A 27161-nucleotide genomic window follows, 5' to 3' on the forward strand; every position below is an offset into this window, starting at 1 on the left:
ATTTAATTATTCTTTATAACTGAAAGTGGGTACGAAATTGTTTTAGGATTAAACCTACATTTTTATACTCTTCTCACTGAATCAAAAAATTATTATACATATTTAATTAATAAAAAATTATATTTAATTGGTGATTATAGGCATAACTGACTTATTTGATAATTACTTTGAAGTAAGAATTAGTGTTGGCTTATTTATGATTTTAATTATCGTGAAAGGACTATTAACAACATATAAATAAAACAATAATAATTGGTTAATGCATTGATTTTTGAAATTACTGTTATAATCGTAAATATATCGAATTATAATCAAATAAATAATTAAAAAATAGAAAATTAAAGAGATCTTGGAGGATAATGGCTATAATTTGTCTATGATCTATTCTATGTAATTCTTTGTCTAATTTACCAAAAAAATTGAACAAAATTAATTCATAACAAATATACTTAATGAGACTATGTGCATATTGAGATAAATGTTCAAAATCCACAATGCTAAAAAAATCTCATTTTAAAATTAAATGTATTATGTAACATATTTGTTTTCGAAAATGTTATCCTTCCAAAGTCAAATGTACAGATTATATATATAATAATGCGTTAAACAATTAAGCAATGATTTGACGTTTGCCAAAGAAAAAGGACTTTTGGTTCACACCTGGCTGAAATGAAATCATCTTCACGGAAAATTACAGTACTGTCCCTAAAGTTGTGTGACTTGTCGATCGCATGTAAGTTCAAACGCTATATACAGTTAGAAAACAGGATAGAGATAAGAGCGGAGGGACTGTAATGTAATTTTAGATTAAAAGTTATAGTTTTGGATCCATCTTCTTTATTATCTTTGCAACGACGAAGTTGTGGGAAATTGTACGGAGAGAAAAAGCATATTCGAAACGGAGCTATAAAAAGGTTCGGTGTGAATCATGTGGTGGTGTATTGTACAATTGTCAATGAGAGATTGCATCTTGGTTCTACATCAAGAACTGATGGTCCTTCATCAACATCACCATCACCTTAAACAAGAAATTACCTTAAAAAAACAGACTTCAAACAAGAAATTTGAGTTTCACCTTAAAATTCGATTAGATTTAAAAAATTAATAAATTTTAAATTTTAAATTAATCAAACTAATTTATTAAAATTTTTTATTTTATTGAATAAACTTAAATAAGTAATTCAAATTTTTACTATCGAGTTGAACTGAATTTTATACCTCGAGTAATTCAAATAATAAATTAATTTAAAAACTTTTTAAGTCACTAACAATTTTGAAGACAAATTATTCCCTCTAAAAGATATTACAATAAATTCAAAATAATTTTCGAAAATTTTAAATATTTATAAAATATTTTTTCCAAAATTTTATAAATATATATTCGAAATTTTAAAATATTAAAAATTACTAAAAAAATCTTTAAAGATATATAAAAATGATAAATTATAATTTAAAATAAAAAATAAGTTTAAAGCCTTAAACAAGAATTATCAAATCAAATTTATCATAATAATTAATTATCTTGTTTTCTCTTATTTTGTTTTAAAAGAGTTTTCAAATATACATGGTATTTATGTTTGTTAGCTTGGAATTTAGTCATATTGTCAACAAAATTTTAATCTGATTGATTTTTTTAATTTAAGTTAAATAAATTTATTTGAGTCGACTCGAATCTGATTTTACTTGACTCGATTTGAATTTAAAAGATTTTCAAATGCAATTGAAATGATAAAATAAAACTTATTAACTTATTTAACTTAACATTATTTCACTCATTTCAACTCAATTTAAAATAGAGTTAAACTCGATTTGATTGGATGCTGAGCTCTAGTTAAATTTTCAAATCACAATTATTTATCAAGTTATAGATGGTTGAATATTTTAGGATATGCTTATCAGGGAGTGCTTCTCATAAGCTTCATATAAAACAAAAATTGTATTGACTTTTTCAGTAAATAAAGCAAATATACTCTTTGGGTAAACTATAGTAAAAGTCGAATGTAATATCAAAACTTTTAGCAAATACTAAAATTTCTAAAAACATCTTGCTAGATATTTTGGTATTATTTAACAAGATATTCTTATAAACTTTGGTATTTGATTAGAAATTTTTGTATTAGTTATAAATTTTGGTATATCAAAATATATAATGAGATACTTTTAGAAGTTTTGGTATTTGCTTAGAAATTTTTGTGTTATATGTAATGTACCAAAATTTTCAGTGTTAGGTTTCGCAAAATTTATTTATAAATATGGTGAGATTTATCAAGAATAAATTATTGTAAAGCGAATTTAATATCGAAAAAATTATTTTTTTAGTTAGTAATTATTTTTGGAATTTTAATATTTATTGGGTACTAATCTAGGTCAAAGATTGACTTGAAAGAAAGTGAAACTAGAAAGTTTTAATAGTTTAAAGACTAATTTGAATAAGGGGAGAATTAAGAAGGTTTTGTGCTGTTATTGGCCCAAGGGCCCAAAAGCTAATAATCCTAAGCTATGAAGTTTGGTTGTGTGTTTTGAATTCTGATTTCAATTTGCTTTGGCTTCGCTTCAATCACCGGTTGTCCAAATAATTGCTGCCAATTGCTCCAATTATTTGCGGAAGTTTACTTCAATAAAGTGAGTAGTTGATTGCTTTAATTTATTTTTTACCTAATATTTGCCTAAGGTTAATTCATATTCTTGAATCGAATCAAATGAGTTAATCGAATTGATGAATTATATTTTATTATTTTAAATTGATTTATAATTTTTTTAAATTGAGGCGAGTAAGATAAAATTCAAATCTAATTGAATTAAATATATTTGTTTAAATTAAATTAAAAAAATAATTTTAGATCCTGTAGTCACTCCTACTCACCGCAATCAAGTTTGCTCACCATAATCAAATTTGTTTTTAACTTTCACTCCTTATAATTTATTTATTAATATTTTATATACGTTTTAGCTTTTTTACTTGCTTAGTTGCTTCAATTATTTTTTGATTCTTGTCACCATGTATTTTGAAATTAAAAAAATATATTAAATGTAAAAAATTTAATTTTTAATAAAAGTTATTTTAAAGATAAAATGTGACATTGATACCACCAGATAATTTTAACACAAATATTTTGTTGCATCATTAATAATTAAATTTTAATAGAAATTGATAAAGATTCAACATGATTAAACAATTTAATAAGATAATTAGTACAAAATGTGAAATTTAATTCAATAATATAAATAGTAGACATAAATTCGAAAAAAAAAGTTTTTTGGAGTTTTGGGAGAAAGCAAAAGGAAAAAAATTGGGGGAGTTTGGAGGAAATAAAAGTTTTGGGGAAAAAGTAAAATGAAAAAAGTTTTTGAGATTTGGGGAAAGTAAAATTTTTTAAGGAAAAGTAAAAGTTTTTTTTTGGGGGGGGGGAGGAGTAAAAGGAAAAAGATTTTGGGGTTTGGGAAGAAGTAAAATATTTTGGGGAAAGTAAAAGTGCTAGGGGAGCTGGGGTGAAAGAAAGTAAAATGGTTTGATATTTGGTTTGTTCGAATTATTTGAGTAATTTGAATTCAAAATTTTAATTTGATTTGAACTAGAAATTCGAAAAAAAATCGAGTTAATTTGATTAAATCGATTCGAAAAATTTGAATTTTTTTTAATTTTTTGAGTCGAATTGAATTTTGCTTACCCCTACTCATACTTTTTGTTTGTTTTTATTACTAATTTTGCATTGTTGACAGTAGTTTTTAAAAAGATGTTTTATTCTTTTATTACTGGAAACTTTAAAATATATAGATATTTCAACACTCTTTTAAGTACAATTTATGCAAATTCTGAGTAAATAAATAACACTTTTTGTGATTTTACACATAATTTTGTGATATTTTATAATTTTCATGAGAATGTGTTAATTTAGTGAAATATATGTTAAATGCATGTTATTTTATTATTTTTGGTAATAACTGGGCTAAGGGATGGCAGAATTTTGGTTCTATTTGGGTTTAAATATGTACAGATTGAAAGATTCAGATGCAGTCACATGGCTTCAAAACGACTTCATTTCAAACTCAATTACATAGAGGCCCAATATTGTTTAATCGGGGGCCCAAAACCATTCCTTTTACCCACTTTTACATGAAATAAGATTGCAACATTCACTGCTGAAATTAGCAGTCCACAACCGGCCATTCATCTCCCAAAAATAACAAATTTGACCCCATTGTCCATCAAATAAAGTCAACAATTTTTATCCCTTGGATCAAGCCTTAAAACCGTCTAGGTCCCTATTAAAAATAGCAATCAAAACAATCTGTTTTTACAATTCAAAGGTTGGTCATACAATGAAAAAAACAAGCCAACTTCCTTGCTAAAACTAGCAAGTCACCACTTACTTATCCACATATCAAGGGACGACATATATGGAGAAGAGAATCAAGGATTCCCTTGTTAAAAATAACAAAGGACATGGAGGCTCAAAGGCTATAAAAAGAGGCTTCCATTTTGTTCATCAACACACCTAGTTTCCATCTCAATTTTTAGAGAGAAAAGCATGGAGTATTATTGTTTTCTTATGGCTTGTTAAACTTTTTGCTTGCCACAAAATAAGACAAATTCACTTGCCGAAAATGAGAGCAGTAAGAGAGAGTAACTTGAGAGTGTATTGATGATTTAACATAAAGACAAGGAGGAGAGCCACAATGGGAAGCCGCAAGGATTAGTCGCAGATAACCCCCTATAGTGCAATTATTTTCTCTTCTTATAGTGAAATGGTCGTGGATAACCCCCTCGACTACTCTTCCTCCTTTTCTCTTTATTGTTAATTGTTGTTTTCTATGTTGAAAGTCATGTTTGCATCTCATCATTATGTTTTCAGTTTAATATTACATGATTTAATTTTGTTTATTCAGAATAAGTATGGATCATGATTTGAGTTAATTGGTTTTTTTATTGTGAATATTTTATGCAAATGATTTTGTTTCATTCATATTAATACTTGTAAATGTAATATGAACATTTTTAGGTTAATGAATTAACTATTTAATCTGATAAGGGGTAATACTTAATAGACAAAAGACCTAAATGATGCATATCATGTCGATATCGAAAGATGATTGTTGTATGCACAAACTGTATAAAATGCTTGGAAGGATGATTTCTAGGATAGTTTTGACATAGACATATGTGAAATAACTTAGGGGCATAATAAGACTTTAAGAGAGGCCTATGCCTTAATTAAAAATAGATTTAATGAACTTTCATATTTCCACGATCCTTTCGAGATATTCTTTTTATAATTACCAATAAAATTTTGTTAAGTGAAATACTTGATCTAGTCTATTCATGTTATGTTTATTTAAATCTTGTGTTTATTCTTTCTGTTGTGATTATTTTTCTACAAAATGTTATAATAACCCATTTTTATTGAAATCAGAATAGTGATTTCGGGATCATAAATCTGACGAGTAAATATTTATTTTATTATTATTTTAATGTCTGTGGAATATTAGTAAAGTCATTTAAAAATTTCGTTAAGAAAATTTAACGTTTGCATGCTTAATTAAGTAAAAAGAACTAAATTGTAAAAGGTGAAAAAGTAGAGTTCTAGTAGTTAAAGGTATCAAATCGCTATGAAAATTTAATGTGAAAGGACTTAGATGGTAATTTGACCATTAATGAATTTAGAAGATGTATATGGCTTAGTATTAATGAAGTTTTGATGTTAAATGAAGGTTAAGTTAGTAAATTAATAAATTAGTTAAATTTAAAATAAAATAAACAAAAGCATCATCTTCCTAAGTGTTCATCCACAAAAATTTTGAAGGGAGAAAAGCCATAGCTAGGGTTTCATGGTTCGCTCACTTTGCTAGGTTGCAGGTAAGTGAAATTTGTCCCATTTTTAGTGATTTTTATGTTTTCAGAATCGTTTTAGCTTAATCTAGCTAGCCCAGGGACTAATTTACAAATATGTTAAAGGATTAGGGGTTTTCCATGAACATTTTTACATGATTCTTGAATTTTAATGAAATATTACGAGTCTTTGTTGATAAATAAACAAGTTTTGTAAAGTGATTTTTGATGAAAATGTCATTTAGGGATTTATTTGTAAAAGTAGAAAAATATCATGGTTAATTTGTGAAATGATGATTTGTATTAGTTGATATGGGTTCATAATAAATTCAGCTAACATGAGTTAGGGATGAAAATGCTTAGATTTCAATTGACGAGTTTAAGGACTAAATTGTAAAAAGGTTAAAATATTAGGGGCAAAATTGTAATTATGTATAAATATGGATTATGTGTAACACCCCTTACCCGAGTCCGAGGCCGAAACTAGGCACGAGGCATTACCTGACTTAACTGCATGCATACAATCATTTTCGAGTCATGAAAACTAGGTCAAACTTAAAACTTTTCTCTTTTAAACTAAAAGTTCTTAATATGGGGCATATGAGGCCCAAATCACATTTTGGAAATAACCCGGGATTAATCCCAACATTTTTGAAAACTTTGAAAAATGCCACTTGAAGTAGGGCACACGCCTGTGTGGAAGGCCAACACGGCCGTGTGGCCATTATGACATGGCCGTGCTAAAGGCCTGTCTAGTTCACACGGCCTAAGCATAAGGGGACACGCCCATGCCCCTAGCCTGTGTGAATTAAATTCCAAATTCGAACGTACAAGAGTTTTCACACGGCCTGACACACGCCCGTGCCTATGGCCTATGTCTCTCACACGGCCATGACACGCCTGTGCCCCTCACACAGCCATGACACGCCCGTGCCTCTCACACATCCATGACACGCCTGTGTCCTAATTGTGTCTAAAAACCTTAACATTCTATTTCTGATGTCAGCAACAATTTAGGGGCACACGGCCAAGGCACACGCACGTGGCCAGAGGCTGTGTCCTCCACATGGCTTAGACACACGACCGTGTCTATGCCCGTGTGTTTATTGCCATGCATACTGACTTGCGAATTCGAGATGCAGGGGATACATGGTCGAACAACACGCCCATGGGGCTGACAGTGTGTCAGACACGGCCTAGACACATGCCCATGTGTCTACCCGTGTGGACGATATACGGCTATCTACCAAGCCCCTTACCACCCTGAAACACATTCTATTATACCCAAGTCTATCACAATATGATTTCTCAACCAAGCAATCATAACTAAGGCCTATATACATTTCATACATATACGACCGTGCCAAAAATTTTTAAATTCATGAAAGACTTTCTTGCATTCATAAAACAACTTCCAATATTAGCCATTATTCATGGCCTTATACAAAATGAGTCAGGTACTAAATTAAGCCAACACATTTGGCCCTAAAACAATATGACGCTTTGACAAAATCAAAGGATCCTATACATGCCGTAATCAAGATAAAGGAACTAACTATACCAAGTGCTTCAAAATGATAGTGTGACTGGCTTCTCCAACGTAGACGATGATCCATGAGCTACTTCGGGGTCACTATAAAAAAATGGAAAGGAAAAGGGGTAAGCATAAAGCTTAGTAAGTTGCATGAAAATAAACATCAACTAATTATCATACAACAATATGCTCATAACATTTCATAGCTTGTCCATGAATACAATGACTAGACATAAGTACAACATACTCATCACCATCCAATACAATTCATATGGCATATATTGATCCCACATCTCATACATATCAAGTAGGTACCTGTACCACTTACCATATGGTCATAACTTTTCTCATTTCGACACAAATCATAAATCTTTCGTTGAATCATTCGGAATATTACTGGATACTCAATAACCCCGAACATGGGATAAAATGCCGACCTCATGTCCCAGACATGGTCTTACACTGGCTATCATATTAAAGTCCCGTGTCCCAGATAGGTCTTACATTGACTTTCATATATCGAGGCCGATGCCATGTCCCAAACAGGTCTTACACTGACTTTCATATATCGAGGCCGATGCCATGTCCCAGATAGGTCATATACTGGCTCTCATCTATCGGTGTCGATGCCATGTCCCAAATAGGCCTTACACTGGCTCTCATCTATCAGTGTCAATGCCATGCCCCAGACAGGTCTTACACTGACACACAATAAGCTGACGCCATGTCCCAGACAGGTCTTACACTAGCTTGTATATCCCAAAGCCGATGCATGTCCCAGACATGTCTTACACTAGCTCTTGTCTCAATGCCGATGCATGTCCCAGACATGTCTTACACTGGCACTCATGATGTGGTCGATACATGTCCTAGACATGTCTTACAGTGGCCTACATACCACCCAATGTCATGGTACGAATATCCGAGTCTTTTCCAAATGCTCAACCGGAAGTCTTTACTACAGAAATTTCTCGATATGCTTCTCATAATCACAATTCAACAATTCATGCAATATTAATTCAATCATACATCATAACAATATAGTTGCATTATTAACATACAACTTACCTCGGATTACAAAATGTAGGCGACTAGACGATTTAATCTACTTGCTTGGCTTTCCCCTAGTCTAGGTTCGAATTTTGTATTTCTTGATCTAAGATAATAAGAATTCACAAATTCAATTATTTTATCGATCTAGGTACTCAACAATTTATAATTGGGCAAAATGACCATTTTGCCCTTAAACCCGAAAATCAATTTCCATCACATTTTCTTATTAATCAAGCCTAGCTGAATACTTTTTATACTAGGAACAACCCACAATTCTCATTGTTTCACACATTTATTACCTATTTTACAACTTATGCAAAATGGTCCTTAGTTAGGGTTTCCATGAAAACTACTTCACAAAAGTTGTTTATTTCACAACCATGATTCATTTTCTTCCATAAAAACTCAGCAAATGTCATAAATTCTTTCATGGCAAATCCCTAGACTAACAACCATTTTGCAAAATAGCCCTTTCAATAGAAAGCTAATGCTATAAGGGTCTTAAAAATACAAAAATCATCAACAATGAATATGAAAATCACTTACTTTCAAAGGTGATATGTTGTTGAAATTTCAAGCTTCCAAAAACCCCATTTTTGTTGAAAATTTCGGTGGAGAAGAAAGGAAAAATGAAAAAGATGATGGCTAGTCACTAGGGTTATATTTTATTACACATTAAGTTACCTACCTTATTGACCATTTGGTTTTATTGTCCCCTATGGCCGGCCATCAACTTCTAAAGGGTCTATTTGCGCTTTAAAAACCTCCACAATATTATTCATAGTCAATTTACACCTTTAGCTAATAAAACAGGACTTTTGCATTTATGTGATTCAGTCCTTTTTCACAATTAAGCTTACAAATGCTAAAATTAATTCATCAAATTTTTCATGCACTAATATAATCATGCTATAACACCAAAATAATAATAAAATGATTTCTCTAACTTCAGATTTGTGGTCTCAAAACCACTATTCCGACTAGGCCCAAAATCAGACCGTTACAATTCTTCCCCTTAGGGATTTTCGTCCTCGAAAATCTTACCGATGAATAGATTCGGGTATTGATCTCTCATGGTCTCTTCGAGTTCCCATGTGGCTTCCTCGACTCCAAGTCTATGCCACAAAACTTTAAAAAGGGCTATACTCTTATTCCTCAATTCTTTAACCTCTCGATCCAAAATCTTAACCGGCTCTTCGCCATAAGTCATATCCGGCTGAATCTCAACCTCAGTTGGCGCGATCACATGCGAAGGATCTGATATATATCGACGTAACATGGACACATGAAACATGTCATGAATCTTTTCCAACTCTGAGGGCAAAGCCAAACGGTAGGCAACAGGCCCTACTCTCTCGATAATCTCATAAGGTCCTATGAAATAAGGACTCAGCTTGCCCTTTCTACCGAATCTGAGGACTTTCCTCCACGGGGATACCTTCAAAAACACTTTATCACCGACTTGAAACTCCATTTCCTTTCGTTTCAAATTCGCGTAAGATTTTTGTCTATCCGAAGTGGCTCTCAAGCCATCATGAATCACTTTCACCTTTTCTTCGGTCTATTTGACTAAATAGACCCTGTGAATCTGACTCTCTCTAAGTTTTGTCCAATATAAGGCATCCGACACTTGCGTCCATACAAGGCCTCAAAAGGTGCCATTTTCAACCTCGATTGATAGCTATTATTGTAGGTGAATTCAACTAGCGGTAAATACCTTTCCCAATTTCCTTGAAACTCGAGGACATAACACCGTAACATGTCTTCCAGAATCTGAATTACTCTTTTTGACTGATCGTCGATTTACGGGTGAAAAGTGATGCTAAAATATAATTTAGTCCCTGATGCCTCTTGTAACTTCTTCCAGAACCACGAGGTAAATCTCGGATCTCTATCCGAAATAATTGACAAGGGTACTCCATGAAGTCTAACGATCTCGGAAACATACAATTCAGCTAATTTCTCATGGGAATAGTCAGTACGCACCGATATAAAATGTGCTAACTTTGTAATCCTATCAACAACCACCCAAACGAAATTGTTTTTCCTTGGTGTCAACGACAATCCTGATACAAAATCCATAGTTACACGGTCCCATTTCCATTCGGGAACCATTACGAGTTGAAGCAAACCCAAAGGTACTTGGTGTTCAGCCTTCACTTGCTGACAAACTAGACACTTAGAAACAAACTTAGAAATGTATCTTTTCATCCCCGACCACTAGTACATTTTCTTCAAATCGTTGTACATTTTTACACTACCTGGATGGATAGACAAGCAACCACTATGTGCCTCTCGTAAAATCTTCTATATGAGCTTATTATCCTTGGGCACACAAATTCTGTCTCAGTACATCATACAACCATCGGTACCAATACAAAATTTTGATTCATTTCCCATCTTACACTGAGCCATCTAAGCTTGCAAATCCTTATCACCTTTCTGTGCTTCACAAATCTCTTGAAGGAAATTGGTTTAGCTCTCATCTTAGCTAGAATCGAACCATCATCAGTCACGATCAATTGAGTATTCATAGCCCTCAAGGCAAACAATGATTTCCTACTTAATGCATCGGCAAATACATTTGCCTTCCCGGGGTGGTAGTCAATCACCAAATCGTAATCCTTTATCAACTCCAACCATCTTCGTTGCCGTAGATTCAGCTCCTTTTGAGTCATCAGATACTTTAAACTCTTATGGTCAGTAAATACCTGACATCTCTCGCCATACAAATGGTGTCTCCAAATTTTTAATACGAACACGATGGCAGCCAACTCTAAATCGTGCGTCGGGTAGTTTTTCTCATGAGGCTTCAGTTGTCTCGAAGTGACCTTACCTTCTTGCATGAGTACGCACCCTAATCCATTCGAGGAGGCATCGCTATATACCACAAACTCCTTTCCTAGTTCCGATTGCACTAAAACTGCTTCAGTCAATAAGGTTTTTAGTTTCTCGAAACTCTGTTGGCACTTCTCCGTCCATTCTAACTTGACATCTTTTTGTAACAACCTCTCCATCGGAGTAGCTATCATTGAGAGTCCATTTACAAATCTTTTGTAGTACCCAGCCAAACCCAGAAAACTTCTAATCTCTGACACATTCCTTAGCGGCTTTCACTCTACAATCACAGAGATCTTACTCGGATCAACTCTAATTTCGTCACTCGACACTATGTGTCCTAAGAATCTGACCTCTCGGAGCCAAAACTCACTTTTACTAAACTTGGCATACAACTGCTTATCCCTCAAAGTTTGCAAAACCATCCTCAAATGTTCTGCATGCTCACTCTCATCACGCGAATAAACCAATATGTGATCGATACAAACAACGACGAACTTATCCAAATATGGTTGAAAAATGCGGTTCATCAAATCCATAAATATCGCAGGGGAATTTTTTAAATTGAAGGGCATGACAAGGAACTCATAATGCCCATACCTAGTCCTCAATGTGATTTTCAGTACATTTTGCTCCTTTACTTTGAGCTAGTAATAACCGGACCTCATGTCTATCTTGGAAAACACGGTGGCTCCTTTCAATTGGTCAAACAAATCATCAATCCTTGGCAAGGGATACTTGTTCTTCACTGTCACCTTGTTGAGCTATCTGTAGTCTATACATAACCTCATCGACCCGTCTTTCTTTTTCACAAAGAGCATTGGAGCACCCCACGGAGAATAGCTCAGTCTTACAAAACCCTTATTCGTTAGTTCTTGTAGCTATACTTTCAACTCCTTTAATTCCGTCAGAGCCATCCTATACGGTGCAATCGAGATAGGTGCCATACCAGGAACTAACTCAATTCCAAATTCAACTTCTCTCAATGGGGGCAGTCCCGGAAATTCCTCCAGAAATACATCTGTGAACTCACAAACCACTAGTACTGACTCGATCTTTAATTCAGATACTTGAGTATTCAATACAAAAGCAAGATAAGTTTCATATCCTTTTCTCAAATATCTCACTACCGACATGGACGATATCACCACAGGCAAGCTATCCGTTCTACCCGATTCAACCCAAAGAACATCCCTGTTTTCACACTTCAACTCAATAACTTTTCTCCCACAGTCCACTACAACACTATTTGAAGTCAACCAATCCATCCCAAGGATTACATCAAATTCATTAAATGTCAATAACATCAAGTTAGCTAAAAAACAATGACCTCTAATTATCAAATGGCAATTTCTACACAATTGGTCAACTAACACATGTCTTCCTAAAGGGTTGGACACTTTTACCACAAATTCAGTGGACTCGACTAGCATGTTCATACGGGGTATCAATTCTATACAAATATAAGAGTAGGTAGACCCCGGGTCAATTAAAGCAACAACAGATATATCATGGATAGAAAAGGTACCCGTAATCACATCAGGAAACTCTGCCTCTTCATGAGCACGTATAGCATAAGTCTTTGCATGCGCTCTACCCTCGGACCTTACAGCAGCATCCCTAGGCACACCTCTACTTCTAGCCCCACTTCCAGGGTTCTTATATGGTCTGCCCCTTGAAGGAGCGTTACCCAATCTCACACTTTGATCCTTATCTTTCTCGACCATCTTGGGACAGCTACGAATAAAATGGTCCAATGACCCACATTTAAAATAGCCCCTTTTAGTACCTCGGCACTCTCCAAAATGACGTCTATCACACTGTGAACATTCTGGTCTATTAGGGCGAGCACTACCAACACTCGCGATAGATGTGGTTTGGGCTTTTGTCACCGCATACTGCTTATTCTTGCTACTTCTCGAGAATCCGACTGACACGTTTGATCGAGTAGGAAGCTCTTTTAACCTCTTGGATGAAGTTTGATGTGATTTCCCCACCTGTCTTTTTTTTGAGTCATAAGAATCGATGTTAGCTCTTCTCTTTTCTTTGGCTAACTCTTCGGCCTTGCAAGCTCTTTCAACGAGCACCACAAATTCCCTTAACTCCAAGATGCCAACTAATAAGCAGATGTCTTCGGTCAGACCATCTTCAAATCTCTTACATATGATGGCTTTTTTAGATACACACTCTTGCTCATATTTGTTGAGTCTCACAAACTCGCGCTCATATTCCATCACTGTCATACGACCTTGTTTTAGTTTGAGGAACTCTTTCCTCTTTTGATCGATGAACCTCTGATTAATGTACTTCTTTTGGAATTTTTCCTGGAAGAATCCCCAAGTTACTCGCACTTTCGGTATGACTGACACGAGAGTGTTCCACCATTGGTAGGCTGAATCTCGTAGGAGTGACACTGTACACTTCATGTACTCCTCAGGTGTGCATGATAGCTCATCAAATACCCTAATGGTAGTTTCCAACCAAAACTCTACTCTCTCTGGGTCATCATCAATATGTGCCTAAAATTCCTCGACCCCGTGCTTTCTAATTCTATCCACTGGAGGCTTCTCTCTTCTAACCATTTCTACTCCTTGAGGAGCTATATGAAAGGGTAAAGGAATTGGGGGAGGTGGAGTATTTGGATTCACAAGAACAAACTTCAAGTACCAAGCATCCATCATGTGGAGGTAAGATTCTCTAGCCCCTCCGCCCAGACTCTTTGTCACGGGCCCACTATTGGCTGGCACGGTCCCTTCAGCGGGAGCTGACGCATTACTTTCCACGTCATCTATCGTAGCCACGTCAGGGTCCATTAACTATATATAAAAACACAATTTATCTCGTCAAGAGTCGTCGCACTATCAATATACAATTATGACATGTATAGCTAGACTCGTACTCACGCTAGGTTAGTCCTAGAATCAATTAAACCATAGCTCTAACACTACTAAATGTAACACTCTTTACCCGAGTCCGAGGCTGGAACTGGGCACGAGGCATTACCTGACTTAATCACATGCATATAATCATTTTTGAGTCATGAAAACTAGGTCAAACTTAAAACTTTTCTCTTTTAATCTAAAGGTTCTTAATATGGGCCTATGAAGCCCAAATCACATTTTGGAAATAACCCAAGATTAATCCCAAGATTTTTCAAAACTTTGAAAAATGCCACTTCAAGCAGGCACACGCCCGTGTGCCATTATGACATGGACGTGCTAAAGGCCTGCGTGCTTCACACAGCCTAAGCATAAGGGGACACGCCCATGCCCCAAGCCCGTGTGAATTAAATTCCAAATTTGAACCCATAGGGGTTTTCACACGGCCTGACACACACCCGTGCCCATGGCCCGTGTCCCTCACACGGCCATGACACGCCCGTGTCTTAATCTGTGTCTAAAAACCTTGACCTTGTTTTTGACGTTAGCAAAAATTTTGGGGCACACGGCCAAGGTACACGCCCGTGGCCAGAGGCCGTGTCCTCCACATGGCTGAGACACACAGCCGTGTCTATGTCCGTGTGTTTACTACCATGCATATTGACTCGCGAATTCAAGGTACAGGGGACACACGGTCAAACAACACGACCATGGGGCTGACCGTGTGACACACACGGCCTAGACATATGCCAATGTGTCTACCCGTGCGGACGATATAGGGCTATCTACCAAGCCCCTTACCACCCTGAAACACAATCTATCATACCCAAGTCTATGACAACATGATTTCTCAACCAAGCAACCATAACTAAGGCCTATATACATTTTATACATATACGACCATTCCAACAATTTTCACATTCATGAAAGACTTTCTTGCATTCATAAAACAACTTTCAATATTAGCCATTATTCATGGCCTTATACAAAAGGAGTCAAGTACTGAATTAAGCCAACACATTTGGCCCCAAAACAATGTGACACTTTAACAAAATCAAAGGATCCTATACATGTCGTAATCAAGATAAAGGAACTAACTATACCAAGTGCTTCAAAATGATAGTGTGACTGGCTTCTCCGACGTAGGAGATGATTTACTAGCTACTTCGGTTTCACTATAAGAAAATAGAAAGGAAAAGGGGTAACATAAAGCTTAGTAAGTTGCATGAAAATAAACATCAACTAATTATCATACAACAATATGCTCATAACATTTCATAGCTTGTCCATGAATACAATGAATAGACATAAGTACAACTTACTCATCACCATCCAATACAATTCATATGGCATATATTGAGCCCACATCTCATACATATCAAGTAGGTACCTGTACCCCTCACCACATGGTCATAACTTTTCTCAATTTGATACAAATCATAAATTTTTCATTAAATCATTTGGAATATTATCGAATATTCAATAACCCCAAACATGGGATAAAATGCCAATGCCATGTCCCAAACATAGTCTTACACTGGCTAGCACATTAAAGTCGATGCCGTGTTCCAGACTGGTCTTACACTGACTTTCATATATCGAGGTCAATGCCATGTCCCAGACAGGTCTTACACTGGCTCTCATCTATTGGTGTCGATTTCATGTCCCAGACAGGTCTTACACTAACACACAACAAGCTCACGCCATGTCCTAGACAGGTCTTAGACTAGCTTGTATATCCTGAGGTTGATACATGTCCCAGACATGTTTTACACTAGCTCTTGTCTCAATGCTGATGCATGTCCCAAACATTTCTTACACTAGCACTCGTGATGTGGCCGATGCATGTCCCAGACATGTCTTACACTGGCTCATATACCACCCACTGTCATGGTACGAATATCTAAGTCTATTCCAAATGTTTAACTGGAAGTCTTTACTACAAAAATTTCTGGATATGCATTCTCATAATCACAATTCCACAATTTATGCAATATCAATTCAATCATACATCATAATAATATAGTTGCATTATTAACATACAACTTACCTCGGATTACAGAATGTAGGTAACTAGACGATTTAATCTACTTGCTTGGCTTTCCTTTGGTCTAGGTTTAGATTTTGTATTTCTTGATCTAAAATAATAAGAATTCATAAATTTAATCATTTTATCAGTCTAGGTACTCAACAATTTATAATTGGGCAAAATGACAATTTTGCCCTTAAACCTGAAAATCAATTTTCATCACATTTTCTCATTAATCAAGCCTAGCCAAATACTTTTTATACTAGGGCAGCCCACAATTCTCATTATTTCACACATTTATTACCTATTTTATAACTTATGCAAAATGGTCCTTAGTTAGGGTTTCCATGAAAACTACTTCACAAAAGTTGTTTATTTCACAACCATGATTCATTTTCTTCCATAAAAACTCAGCAAATATCATAAATTCTTCCATGGCAAATCCCTAGACTATCAATCATTTTGCAAAATAGTCCCATCAATAGAACTCATGCTACAAGGGTCCTAAAAGTACAAAAATCATTAACAATGAATATGAAAATCACTTACTTTCAAAGGTGATAAGTTGCTGAAATGTCAAGCTTCCAAAAACCCCATTTTTGCTAAAAATTTCAGTGGAGGAGAAAGGAAAAATGAAAAAGATGATGGCTAGTCACTAGGGTTATATTTTATTACACATTAACTTACCTACCCCATTGACCATTTGATTTCATTGTCCCCTATGGCTGGCCATCAAATTCTAAAGGGTCTATTTGCCCTTTAAAGACCTCCACAATATGATTCATAGTCAATTTACACCTTTAGCTAATAAAACAGGACTTTTGCACTTTATGCGATTTAGTCCTTTTTCACAATTAAGCTTACAAATGCTAAAATTAATTCACCAAAATTTTCATGCACTAATATAATCATACTATAACACCAAAATAATAATAAAATGATTTCTCTAACTTTGGATTTGTGGTCTCAAAACCACAGTTCTGGCTAGGCCCAAAATCAAACCGTTACATTATGGAATGAATTGAATGTTTGAGATTGATTGAAACACTTAATTGAATATAATTATTTATTTAGATCAAGATAAATCTCAACAAGATATAAATTGAGGAAAGGAAAAAATCACAGATTAGTTCGATCGTACTTTTTCGCTCTAGTTGTCAAGGTAAGTTCATAGCATTTTTGTACATAATTGAATTTCTACTTGTATGTTTACAATATAGTTATGTTATTAATTTCTTATATTTAATTATTTACTGAATTGTATATACGTGCCCCTATTTGTACTTTGGTACCCTTGAATTGCACATACATGCCCCTATTTATCTTTGATGTCCCTAAATTACATACATGTGCCCCTGTTTATACTTCGATACCCCTAAATTGCACATATGTGCCCCTGTTTGTACTTTGATACCCTTGAATTGCACCTACATGCCTCTGTTTACACTCTAGTAACTTTGAATCGAGTAAAATAAGAGTTTTATTTCAATTGTCATTATGTTTAATGATATGTTGTGTTCTTACTAAGCTCTATAAGCTTATTCATTTTTGTGGATTGTTTTGTAGATTGTTGTTTGTGACTTTTGGATGGATCGAACCTTTGGCTCACACTATTCATCGATGTTGGTAGTTCTTGTACCCTTTAGTGTAGTGGCATGTATATGTGGCTATATAAGTTGTTTTGCTACAATATGACAATATACTAAACTAAGTTGTTAGGTACTTTATTAAGATTGTAAATAAGTATCTTTTTGGCATAATTAGAATGGTATGAAATTAAACACTTGTGATTTGTTTTGGTTTGTGAGTGAATTAAGTGTTATGCTAGAAATGGATCAATGTTTACATGTTTTAGTTGTTGATGTTTGATATAATTGTTGTGTCTATGAAGGGCATATTGGTTGGTTGTTTTCAAAACAAAAAAAATGGTATGTTATGTTGAGTTACTTGTAGTCTCAATTGTGGTATGCTTTAGGATGATATTGAATTAGTTGTTTATGTTTTAAATATGGTAATGCATATGTCTAGATAAGTTTGTTTGATTGTGATTGAGGTGCCTTATATGGCATATTGGTTGAATGGATTTGGTCAATTGAATTGTTCAATTTAAGCATGTTTTGATATGTTTTTGATGCCTTGGTCATGGGGGTACAAGCAACATGTGGCTTGGTGATGGAAATGGCTTGATTTTGGTCAATTTCCTGTCCACACAGCCTAAGACATGGGTGTGTGTCTCAGTCGTGTATGACACACGACCATGTGACACGACTGTGTGTCCCATGTAGGTTTTAAAGGCATTCAAGTCAGGCAGTTACACGGCCTAGCACATGACCTGTCACATGGGTGTGTGGCTTGGCCATGTGACCCAAGTCAGAGAGGAAAATAGGCACGAACACGGGCTGGGACACAGTCGTGTGTCCCTATTTCGATTATTACACGGGTGTGTATCTCAGCCGTGTGAGTCACACGGCCTGGCCACATGGCCGTGTAACCTCTGTAGTTTAATTTTTTCAACTTTTTCTTAAATGTTCCAAAAGTTTTCGATTTAGTCTCGAATTGTTTCTAAAGTGTTTCTAGGGCCTTGAAGGCTCGATTAAGGGATGTTATACATGTATCTGTATGGATTATGCTATGTTTATGTGGAGGTACTAAATGTGTGTTTAAAGTTATGATTTCACGGTAATGCTCTGTAACCTTATTTCGACGATAGATACAGGTTAGGGATGTTACAAATGTGTTGTTTTATTTTATAGGTATTTAAAATCTAACTATATCCGTATTATAATTTCGACTCTCAAGAACATTATCTTTTATTTTTTTCTCCCAAATTGTGTTATAGTTGACTTTGCAAATAATTTACACAACAGTCCTTGTGGAAACAATAACTCTTTACTTACTACTTATTACTTGTACTTGTACGGCCGTGTACACTTGCGCGTAACCACCAATACAAGTTTTTGGTGCAGTTGTCGGGGATTGTATTTTGTTATTATTTGTAAAGATAATCGTTTTACAATTTGGTTTATTTTTTTCATTTTAACTTTATTATTTTTTGTGATTTTTTTGGGTTCATGAACATAGATCGAGTTATCAATTTATTGCCAATTGACTCAAAAATTGAATGCACTTTTAGGCAAAGAAGAAGGGAATGATCAGCCTAAAGACAATACGGAGCTTGTAATACTCGAAATCTGATCTTTATTGCTGATGACAGATATCCAGCTATTCGAAAGTATGCTGTGCCCCTATTTAGTGAAGTCAATCCAGTAATTATAAGACTCAAGATTGAGGCCCCTTAGTTCAAGTTAAAGCCGATGATGTTCCAAATTTTGCAAACAATAAGATAGTTCAGTGGGATACTTGCTGAAGATCCATATTTGCACCTCCGCTTATTTCTGGAAGTAAACGATTGTTTCAAGTTACCTAGATTATCTGAATACACCTTAAGATTGAAGTTATTCCCATATTCGTTGTGAGATCGAGCAGGAGCATGATTCAATTTCGTATTGCTCAGTTCTGTATCCACATGGTACGAATTGACAGAACATTCTCTAATGAAGTATTTTCCATCAAGTAAGAATGCTAAGCTCAGAAATGAAATTACTACTTTTTAACAATTTGATGATGAGTCCTTGTATGAGGCATGAGAACTATTTAAGGAATTATTATGAAAGTGCCTTCATCATGGTATTCTTGACTGTATCCAATTGAAGTCTTTTTACAATGGTCTAAATGCTCACACAAAAATGATGGTAGACACTTCAGCTAATGAATCTCTTCTTTCAAAGTCATGCAATGAGGCATATGAGATTCTTGAAAGAATTTCAAGTAATAACTATCAGTGGTTGATCAATCATGCAACCATAAGAAGAGGAGTGGCAAGAGCTCATGAAGTCAATGCTCTTACGTCTTTAGCAGCTCAGGTATCTACTATGACTTCTACGCTTAAAAATATTATTGGTAATACTGCAACACTAACATGATAGGTCAACAACCAAGTCAGTTTGAGAACATCACATGTGTATACTATGAAAATCGTCATACATTTGAGGATTGTCTATCAAACCCATAATCTATCTACAATGTGGGAAACCAACATCAAAATAGGAATAGTCCAGGTCTACAATCAAATCATTTCAACCCTTCATGGAAAAATCATCCCAATTTCTCTTGGAGTAATTAAGGGACTGGTCCAGGTAATTCCTATATGCTTTCACGTTTAAATCATATGTCAGGGTTTTCTCAAAAAATGTAGATACCTCAACTTGTAGAGTCTTCAAGTAATTTAGAGCACTTATCGAAAGCCTATATGACTAAGAATGATGCGACTCTAAGGAATCTAGAGAACCAGATGGGACAGTTGGCCAACGAGCTAAGAAACAGACTTTAGGGTGCTTTGTCTAGTGATACGGAGAACCTCAAAAGTATAGAAAAAAAGCATTGTAAAATTGCCACTTTGAGGAGTGGAAAGGTGTTGGAACCAAAAGTTGAAGCTAAAGGTGAGCCTACTGTTTTCCAAAATTGGAAGTAAGTTCAACCAAAAGTTAGAACTCCCATAGTGTAGAATATTGTTGCTGTGACCCCTACTGAAGCACAACCATAGCATAATAGTCCTGAAGAATCAACAACCACGGTGAATGCAGAGCTAACACTACCTCTGAAAAGTTTCCCAATTAAGGTTAAAACTCCATAACCTCCTTACCTACAAAGATTCCAGAAGCAACAACAAGAGGTACAATTTAAGAAATTCTTAGATATACTTAAGCAATTGCATATCAATATCATGTTGGTAAAGGATCTGGAATAGATGTCAAATTATGTAAAGTTTATGAAAGACATCCTTTCTAAGAAGAGAAGTTTGGGAGAGTTTGAGACAGTGACTCTGACCAATGAGTGTAGTGTATTCTTGCAAAAGAAATTGCCACCAAAGATGAAAAATCCTAAAAGCTTTTTCATATCGTGTAACATTGGTGATTTGTATTGTGGTATGAATGTGTGATTTAGGAGCGAGCATAAATTTAATGTCCATGTTAGTGTTTAGATAATTGGGAATTGATGAAGTTAGACCAACAACAGTAACACTTCAATTAGCAAACAGATCGATAGCACGTCCTGAAGGAAAGATTGAAAGCATTCTAATACGTGTTGATAAATTTGTTTTTCATGCTAACTTTCTTATTTTAGATTTTGAAACAGATAAAAAAGTCCCTACCATCTTAGGAAAACCTTTCTTAGTAACTAAAAGAACATTAATAAATGTTCAGAAGGGAGAACTTACCATGTGAGTCCAAGATGATCAAGTAACCTTTACTATTTTCAAAGCTGTGAGAGACCCTGATGCAAAAAAGATGTTATCCTATGGATGAGACAAAATTGTAGTTCTTATGGATGATTTGCTGGAATAAATCTTAGCATTGAAGATGCTAAGTGATGATAAAGATGATGGAAATTAGGCTGAATTGGAAGTCGAATTCAAGGAATTCACGTCACAAACCCATTTTGAATCATTGGATTTGGAACCTCATGAGTATAAGAAATTGAAAGCTTCAATTAAAAAGCCACCCAAGCTGGAGTTAAAGGTACTTCCTTCTCACCTTAAATATGTTTTTTTTAGGTAACTCTTACATGTCATCATTTCAGCTGAATTAACCAAGATTCAGGAAGAATATTTGATTAATCTTTTGAAGAAATTAAAGAAGGTAATCAGTTGGATGATAGTTGGTATTCGAGGTATAAGCCCATACCAGTGCATGCACAAGATCATATTAAAAGGTGGTGAGAGAGGCATTATTGATGGTCAGATAAGGCTAAACCCAATTATGAAAGATGTGATTACGAAGGATATTATCAAGTGGTTAGATGTGGGAATCATTTACCCCATATCAAATAGCTCCTAATTAAGTCCAGTCCATTGTGTGCTTAAGAAGGGAGGCATTACAGTTGTAAAGAATAAGAATAAGATTAATGAACTAATTCCAACCAGGATGGTTACAAGTTAGAGGATTTGTATTGATTACCGTAATTTAAATAAGACAAATTTGAAGGATCATTTTCTGTTTCCATTTTTGGATAAAATGTTAGATAGACTTGTAGGGCACGATTATTAGTATTTCTTAGATGGATATTTTGAATACAATCAGATCATTGTATCCCCATAAAATCAGCATAAGACAACCTTCACATGTCAAAATAGTACATTTTCTTTCAGGCATATGCCTTTTGGTTTGTGTAATACACCTGCAACTTTTTAGCGACGTTTGATGGATATATTCACTGACATGGTTGAAATTTTTTTGAAAGTGTTAACGGATGACTTTTCTATGTTTGGAGACTTTTAGGATGATTGTTTAGATAATTGGCCAAAGTACTTAGACAATGTGAAGAGACGAACCTCATTCTCAACTAGGAGAAATGCCATTTCATGGTAAGAGAATGCATCATTTTGGGTTATAGAATCACAAGATAAGGAATAGAAGTCGATAAGGTGAAGATAAATGTTATTTAGAAACTCCCACAACTAGTTTCTGTAAAAGGCATTAGGAGTTTTCTCAGACTTGCTGGGTTTTACCAAAGTTTCATAAAGATTTCTCTAAAATCTCTAAGCCACTTTGCAAATTACTGGAGAAAGATTCAGTTTTTAAATTTGATGATGATTATTTAAGAGCTTTTGAGGATTTGAAGAAACGGTTAATTTCAACACCTACCCTAGCTTGGAGTTCTCCATTCAAGCTGATGTATGACACAAACGACTATGCGATAGGAGCTGTATTGGGACAATTGAGGAATAAGATTTTCCATCCCATCTACTATGCGAGTCAAAACCTGACGTGAGCACAATTAAACTATACAGTAACGAAAAAAGAATTACTTGTTGATTTCACTTTTGTAAATTTCGTTTATATCTTGTATGTACTAAGGTGATAATTTATACTAATCACGCGACCTTAAAATATCCGCTTTAAAAAATAGATGCAAAACTAAGATTGATTTGATGAGTTTTCTTACTCCAAGAATTCGATATGGTGATTTAGGATAGGAAAGGGGTTGATTCGATGAGTTTTCTTACTCCAAGAATTCGATATGGTGATTTAGGATAGGAAAGGGGTAGAGAATCAAGTAGTAGATCATCTATCCATATCGAAACAAGAAAACACTCATTCATCTGCTCCTATTAACGAGCACTTTCTAGACAAACATATCTTTGAGGTAAGACATGTCCATAATATTCCTTGGTTTGCTAACTATGCTAACTTTTTAGCCAGTGGTTTAATGCTGCCTAAAATGACATATCAATAAAGGAAGAAATTCCCCCATGATGTGAGATATTAATTTTGGGAGGAACAATATTTGTTTAAGCATTGTGTAGACCAGATGATCAAAATCTTTGTAGCCAAGAACGAAGTAGCTAATATTTTGTACCACTATCATTCATCTCTGAGTGGGGGACATTTTGAAGGATCACGCACTGCCGCTAAAGAATTACAAGTCAGTTTCTTTTGGCCGACTCTGTTTAAAGATGCATATGCCTATGTGAAAGATTTCGATTGATGCTATTGAGTTGGAAATCTATCTATGAGGAGTGAGATGCCACAGACCAACATTGTCGAGCTAGAGTTATTTGATGTTTGGGGTATTGACTTCCTAGATCATTTTCCTTCTTGGTAATAAGTACATCTTGGTAGCCATTGACTATGTATCCAAATGGGTGGAGGCCAAGGCATATCTAATTAATGATGCCAATGTAGTAATGTGGTTCCTACAGAAAAATATATTCACGATATTTGGGACTCCAAGAGCTATAATCAGTGATGAAGGATCCCATTTTGTGAATAAATTATTGAAATGGTTGCTAGACAGATATGATGTGAACATAAAATAGCTACAACTTACCATTTCTAAATGAATGGCCAAGCTAAATTTGTGCATAAAGAAATAAATGGCATATTTGAGAAAGTAGTACGTCCAAATTGGAGGGATTGGTCCAAAATACTTGATAAAGCTCTGTGGGCTTACTGAACGACATTTAAGTCTCCTTTAGGGATATCTCACTATAGGTTAGTATATGGAAAAGCCTACCATTTTCCATTGGAGCTTGAGCATAAAGCCTATTAGTCCTTTAAACAACTCAATCTAGATTTGAAGTCCCCTGGAGATATACAAATGTTACAACTTAATGAGTTAAAAGAAATTAGAATGTTCTCTTACAAGAATGCCAAGATATTAAAATAAAAACTAAAGAGATAGCATAACAAGTACATCCGACCCCATGTGTTTGAAGTTGGTCAACAAGTCCTATTCAATTCTAGGTTGAAATTCTTCCTAGGTAAACTCAAATCTCGATGGTCAGTACCCTTTACGATTAATTAGGATTTCCTATAAGGAGTAGTCGAGCTACGAGACAATAAAGGAGGTAAGTTTAAGTCTAACGATCAATGGATGAAACATTATTGGACCAATGAAGTTGAGTTGAAAAACACCCTGCTCACTTTAATCGATCAGTGAAAATTTTCTGTCGAAAAACTGTTATCTTTAATAATAAAAAATAAATAATTTTTTATTTTTATTTTTCAATAGGTTGTAAATAAAATTAGTATCTAATAATTTTCTTAAATAAATAAATAGGTAAATAAATGATAGTAATAATAAACTCCTAATTAAAAAGGAATTAGGTTAATCTTAAAACCTAATTAAATTAGGGTTAAATTATTTATTGTTATTATTATTATTATTATTTCCTTTCCTATTATTTTTTTCCTTTTTCCTTTTTTGTTCTTGTTTACTTTTTAGCTGCCATTGCCGCTCTCTCTACTGCCATCATCATCCACGCTGGCCTCATCTTACTCCACCGTCGACTGCTACCAGTAGCCATCACACCCACCACACTGCGTGCCGCCACACCAGACGCACTAGTCACACACCCTTGTGATCCTTCAACAACCTGCCTTGTGTGATTTATCCCACCACATCACCAATCGAGTGTAACACCCCTAACCTGTATCTATTGCTGAAATAGGGTTACAGAGTATTACCAGAGTTTACAGAACAATTACAGATGATTCATGTTGATTACTGTAACGCGTAGGTTTGTGCAAGTGTACACAGTCGTTATCAAGTGATAAGTAAGTATCAAGTTATCATCTCCACACGGATTGTATTTGTGTTAAATCACTTGATTGTAAAATTACCCTTAACAAATTGGTAAAAAAAACACAATATGATTGAGAAGTGATGATTAAAATATATTAAACTAAATGCAATGATCCCTAATGCAAAATATCCTAAGTATGCAAACTATATGAATGGAATAGATTTTAGCAAAATTAAACACAATTTCCAACAATTATAACATAAATAAACTAGGAAAATTACTTTAGAGAAAGTTTTAACATTAACTAGATTAGATCTTCTATCCGGTAAACTTGGTAAACCACATTAGGTCCTTTCGGAATGCTTTACTTAGTAAATTTGCATTTTTCTGATCCTTATTTACTAAGGGTTTCTTAGCATTCAAGTAAGGTAACAGAGACATGTTAGGTTTGAAATAGTTTAATCACACAAATCTAAAAACTATCCAGATAACAGAGCTTGGTTAGAGTTGTTATGCAACCTGCAATTTAATCGGGTTAGGATCTAAATTGAGCATGCACATTTCAATTATGCATCCTCTAGCTGTCGTCTAGTTAGAATCACTCAGCTAATTCAGGTGCATTTCAATCACGTATGAACGAAATACAAACTTGATTTTAATCAAAAACATGATCGATTAAGGCACAAACATTATAAGCATGAATCAAATAAATATTATTTAATCAAAGTAATCATCCTAGCTTAAATAAAATTAAGCTAACATGGTCGTCAACAAGAACAAAGAACACATAGCAAACATTTTTAGATTAAATTGAAGAAAAGAAAGATTAAACCCAAATTAGAGTGGCTGTCACCCAAGACTCTGAACGACGAGGCTCCTGTGCTCCTTTGCTTTGCTCCTTTGCTGATGGCTCTTCAAGGTGGCTGACTAAGGGCTTTTTAAGAGGCATAATTGCTAAAATCTCTATGAAGAGATGGTGTTAAACCATAATTTATACATATTATTATCCCATGCCTAACACATTTTTTGGATGAATTATCCTTAGATTTGGTGAATTCGATGCTCCTAATTCTTTAATTTCATATTTTACACTTAGGAGAGCATATGAGGGCAAAAAGAGCGAGAAACGGGAAAAAAATGGAGAAAATTGACCTACATGGGAAACCAACATGGCCTGGACTTCCTCACACGGGTAAGCCACACGGCCGTGTCCATTTGGCAGGATCGAAGCACGACTTACATGGGTAGAGTACATGCCTGTGCCTATTTAACAGCCTCGACCACGGTCTAGAGCAATCGCACACGGGCATGTCCCTACGAGCCCAAGTATAGTCCTATTCGGAAAAGGCCACTTTTGAGGGCTCTTAGGGATTCTAAAGCCTATTTAAACACCTAAGGATGCACTTAGGAAGACACACAGAGTAGGAAGTAAGGAATTACTCAAAGAAAGTCGACTGATCCATCTCAGAAGCCGGATTATTCATCAAGACTGAAGATCTCCCTTCAATTTCCATTCAAGAGATTTTGGTTTTTCTTTATGTTTTGTATTCATTATTCTTCTAAGATTTTTTCTTTTATAATTATGAACTAAACCCCTTAAATACCTAAGGGGAATGAAACCTAAGACAGATCTTGTTATTATCTGAATTATATGATATATTTGAGTTGTTCTTAATTATGTGCTCTTAATTCTTGTCTTAATATTCTAGGAATATTGATTCGAGTTAATGCACTTATTTAGAGGAGCAAAAGTCCCTGTCTAAGAGTAAATTTGTCATAATTAAGCGGATTTGACTGTACGCCTAGAGATAGGGTGACAAGATTTTTCTGGATTAGGGTGAAACCTAATAAGGGGATCCATAGATTGAGTTAATGCAACACTAGGGTGTTAAGTAGAAAGAGATTTCAATTTA

At 34.8% G+C, this 27161-nt stretch overlaps 1 non-coding gene across 1 annotated transcript; it reads right to left on the reverse strand.

The window, feature by feature from the left end:
* Positions 1 to 19744: 19744 nt before the first annotated feature.
* Positions 19745 to 19851, reverse strand: LOC121211648 (small nucleolar RNA R71). The gene has a single exon (XR_005906867.1). It is a non-coding gene; the product is annotated as a small nucleolar RNA R71 (small nucleolar RNA).
* Between the last annotated feature and the right edge of the window lie 7310 nt (positions 19852 to 27161).

Source organism: Gossypium hirsutum, chromosome A12 (assembly GCF_007990345.1).
Source record: "Gossypium hirsutum isolate 1008001.06 chromosome A12, Gossypium_hirsutum_v2.1, whole genome shotgun sequence".
Taxonomy (NCBI): domain Eukaryota; kingdom Viridiplantae; phylum Streptophyta; class Magnoliopsida; order Malvales; family Malvaceae; genus Gossypium; species Gossypium hirsutum.